The following is a 4,711-nucleotide window of genomic DNA, read 5'->3' on the forward strand; positions in this document are numbered from 1 at the left end:
CCTTACAGTTCTGTCCTTCAGCAGGGCACAGAAATATATTATGGCACCCTTTCAGCCCCCAGATCAGTGGTTAGAGCACTCATGGGGGTCTGGGAGATTTATCTGCTTCTTCTCCCTAAAGGAAACATAGAGTCACATCTCCAAATATAAGGTGAAGATCTTAAACACTTGGTTTGAGGATGTTCATAAAAGCACTAAGGAGCAGGTCTCCTCCTTTAGTTTATTGAAACCGTTTCACTCTGATTTAAACACTGATATATTTTTTAGGCTAAGGGGGAGTGACAGTGTGTGATTGTTTTGCTTAGTGGTAAATCTCCCCTTGGGATGAAAAGGGAAGAACTTTTTTAGTCTGCTTCTTAGGGAGGAAATATAAATTAATGAAACTTTGGGGGCAGGCAAGGGGAAGTTCTCTGTAGTCACTGGGTTCAGATAGAATTTTATTTTTTTTTTAGACTCTCAGTGCCCAAATAATTCAACTTCAACATGAAGTGTACACTTGTTCCAAAGCAGCTCTTGGTATTTCACAGAACCAAACCCTTCGGGCAGAGAGAGGGGAGGAGAAACAGATTAAGATCAACAGAGATAGGGCAACAGAACTGATCTTGAGAGTCTAACATGTGATTGTGAATAGTTTATTCATTTAATTTTTGGATGAAAGACGTAGCTGTGGCTGCTCTAGCTGTATTTTTTAATGAGCCTGGGTACAGAAAATAGTTACGCAGTGCTTATGTTTCCCTTATGCTTTCCCCATGCAAACCTCTTTGGTATATACTGGAAGAGGAATTTATATCTTATGGGTTCTCCCTGGATTAGGTATGATCTAGAGCCTCAGCTGCTCTCACCTCTCAAAGCAAAAATTTGTATACTGGATGCACTGTATGCAGCAAAATAAACACCTAGAGTGACTACTGTTATTTTTGTCACATCATGGATAAATTGGGAGCTAAAGAAGAATTTTGCAGTTCCTAATTTTGAGGGCTCTCATCCTGAAGTCCTGTTGACTCACAGTAGAACATACACAAGCAGTGTACCTACTGATGGGAATGAAATGTATCTTATGTCCAACAAGACACAGGAATGTGTAGTTAGTTGGAAGGAAATGTCTGAATCATTCAGTGCAAACGAGCATGCTGTGAACACCAGGAGAGATCAAGTCCATGTTGCCTTTAGATGAGTCTATAGAAGGTTTGTTGCATAGATATAGTTGCTCTGATACATGCTTGTGTAAATACATATGATTGCATCTGCAAAACAAAGGTTCTAGTTTGATCTTTATAAAGCTTAATCTAGTAGCAGCTAGAAAAGTAATCTGCTTCAAGTTTAAGAACCGATTAGCTGTGTTCAAGTTTGAGTTTCACTTGGGTTTCTAACTTTTGCAATAACTCAGCTGCGTGATTTATTTCCCTTCTGACGAGAAACGAGTTTTTTTGCTCTACCTTTGGGCGTACTCATCATACTGGAGTTCCTATCAACCTGTGCTAATTGGCACCCTAAGCAGTCAAATTACAGAGGAAAGATGCTTATTCTGTCATCCCTGGAAGCAGTTACCCCAGAATAAGACTGGACCATGCTGGCAGAGCAGCATGATCAACGTAGACCTTACGATGCCTATGCTGTAACTGTTTTGATGAGGTACAACATGGGTCCCCAGGGATTCAGTATATTACAGTTTCACAGAATCACAGAATGTTAGAGATTGGAAGGGACCTCGAAAGATCATCCAGTCCAATCCCCCTGCCGGAGCACTGTCTTAAATTCACTTCAATTTGTTTGAAGGGATTATTGATCTGGATGTTTAAGTCATTAGCCTCAGCACTTAACTGAGGATATAAAGAAGTACCTTTAAGTTGGCATCAGTGTGTCAGACACATATGAAATGGAAACAATTTCTGGACTTCCTATGAATTGATCCAGGAAATTATAATATGTCTGCTTTAAGTCCTTGGTTCCCACACGTCAGACTTTATTTCTGTATACAGTCAGGTCTCCATGGTAAGCCACTCTGATTTTTGATTTGTTTTCAACCAAGTCAGTAGCAAGCTAATGGAAAACCAAGAAGGTGATAAGTTTTAAAGAAAAGATAGAAATTATTATGGGGAGGCACTCTTTATCAGGGAGTGTAGTGATAGGACAAGGGGTAACGGGTATAAGCTGAAAGAGGGTAGATTTAGACTAGACATTAGGAAGAAATTTTTCACTGGTGAGGCACTGGCACAGGATGCCCAGAGGAGCTGTGGATGCCCCATCCCTGGAGGTGTTCAAGGCCAGGCTGGATGAGGCTTTGAGCAACCTGGTCTAGTGGAAGGTGTCCCTGCCCATGGCAGGGGGGGTGGAACTAGATGATCTTTAAGGTCCTTTCCAACCCAAACCATTCTATGATTCTATGACTATAACAGGGAGGACAACAGGAGATAATTGGATATAATTTATCTTCTTTGACATACTTTGGGCTGATTAATAGTCATATACAATTGCTTATGGAGGTTTGTTTTGAAGTGTCCTTCAGCACCTGCAGTTCTTGGATACTCTAGGCACAAGGACAATATGGTTTAGGGCTGAGAAATTCCAGTTAGCCCAAGAGAAACATAGGCCCAACCCCATTCATTCAAAGCCATAAGGTAGGATTGAAGTGTCAGAATTAACAATTGGAAGATGTGAATAATCAGCTCAGAGAGCTGGTACTCATCCAGAGCCCTTAATGTTTGTAGATGCTCTTAAGCCCTATAGCATGAGATTTAACATCCTTTCTTAATATTTTCATAGGGTGAATTATTTTAATTAAAAATTTTAACCATCAATAAAAATAATTGCGGACACTCCTGATATCTATGCACATGTTCTATTTAATTTAGAATTCTGCTATTTTATGGCCTCAACCCCATGCTATAGCAATTAATTACAGTTTAATCACATGGTGAGTTAGAAATGACATTCCTTTGATCTGCCTTTAATTCCTCACCTCTTAATTTCTTTGAACATCTATCTGGAGCCATGAGAAAGAAAGAGTCTTCTCCAGAGCATTCATTATCTTATATTCTTTTACCACATCCTGTCCTAGCCATCTGCTTTCTAAAATACATAATTGCAGCCTTTCTGAGGTTAGAATTTAGAGTAGTCTACAATGTCCTTTGAAAAATGGATCACTCAAACTTAAAAACTTTTTCCCATGAACATCAACTCCTGATATGCTGCATTCAGCAGTGAGTTATTACTCATATTTGAATTATACTTTATTTTATTATCTTCATGTCTTTTACTCATCTGGGTCATGTAATTGAAAGGGATGTAGGCATGCTGACTGACTTACAGCAACACTGAGGCTGAGATTCTCCCTCAATTTAGATGTTGGCTCTTGTTGCCCAATTATCTTGCCTAACCTGTTCACTACCATTTGCTATACCTCTGGCTTCTCAGAGTGCAGAAATGTGAATGTCCTGGTTGTCTGTGTGTGTGGTGACCTTCTCTGACACAGACCTTATTCCATAGCAGTGTCCCACCAAAGCCCCCAAAACCAACACCACTAAACAAAAAATCTTAACCAGATCTAATGATTTAACTGTTTCCTTCCTTCCTGACTCTACTCCCATAAGATTGGAAAACCCTTAACTGAAGCCCATCACCCGGAAATCACTTCTAATGCAAGTGTAGGAAACCTCATTTGATCTCTTCTGTTATGAAGGTGAAGGTTTGAAACGATGTAAGTGTATTCCCAATAAAAAGATTGTGCTCTTTGCTAAAGTGATGAGCTGCCACCAGCTAATTCGGGACTGTTGGATAGTGGAATTAACCATAGTCCTGCAGCTATGGGACACAGAGCATTAGTGACATGCTTTCCTTTGAAAGCAGACATGGATCTGGTCTGTACCTGCTGAGGGATCAATAACATGAGATGCATGGCTTTTCTTCCTAAAACTGGGAGAGCTCTTCCATGCTCTTTCTGGGTCTCATATAAGATAAAGAGCCATGCTTTGGCCCTCAATTGTGAAGGGTAGGATGCGCAGATATTCTAAGATAATTGAGAGATAATTGAGTCTGAGACCTTGCTTAATGAAAGAAGAAAAGAAAGGTAGCACTTCTGAGAGAACAGAGGTATTTAAGCGAAATAATTGCAGACTAGTAGAATTTAATAAATAAATGTTGAAGGTTAGAAGGTTTTTGTGGTTTTTTGGGGTTTTTTTTGAATTTTTTTTTGTTTGGTTGGCTTTGTTTTTTTTTTTTTACTGGTGAAAGTCCACATAGGTAAATGCCTGTAAAATGACCTAGAAGAGGATAGTAAGGAAGAAATTAAATGCTGCAGGAAGAGAAAAATTAATGGGTTCATCTTTGATGGCTGTCCTTCTGCTTCTGGGAAAAAACAAACAAACAAGCAAAACTGAAAGACAAAACCAATACACTTCTATGTGACTTAAACTTGCAAAGCTAGGACAAGAATAATGGGGAGGGGACAAGAGTATTTGGAAATTGTTTGGGGAGTAAAAACAGAAAGAGCTAAATGTTAAAAAAAAAAAAAAGTTTGAAATGTGATTCTTTAGAAGTACAACCTGCCCTCACCACAGGGAGCGGAAAGGAAAAGCTCAGCACCTGAGATAAAAAAAAATGCAAGAGAAACACAATAAATGGCAAGTCCTTACATGCAGTGATTACGTAGTTATATGCATAGAGGGCAAGAGGGTGCATCAGGAAAAGTCACATTGCACAGGAGCAGAGCAGC

This window comes from Pterocles gutturalis, unplaced genomic scaffold (genome assembly GCF_000699245.1).
Source record: "Pterocles gutturalis isolate BGI_N339 unplaced genomic scaffold, ASM69924v1 scaffold5483, whole genome shotgun sequence".
In the NCBI taxonomy this organism is placed as follows: Eukaryota; Metazoa; Chordata; class Aves; order Pterocliformes; family Pteroclidae; genus Pterocles; species Pterocles gutturalis.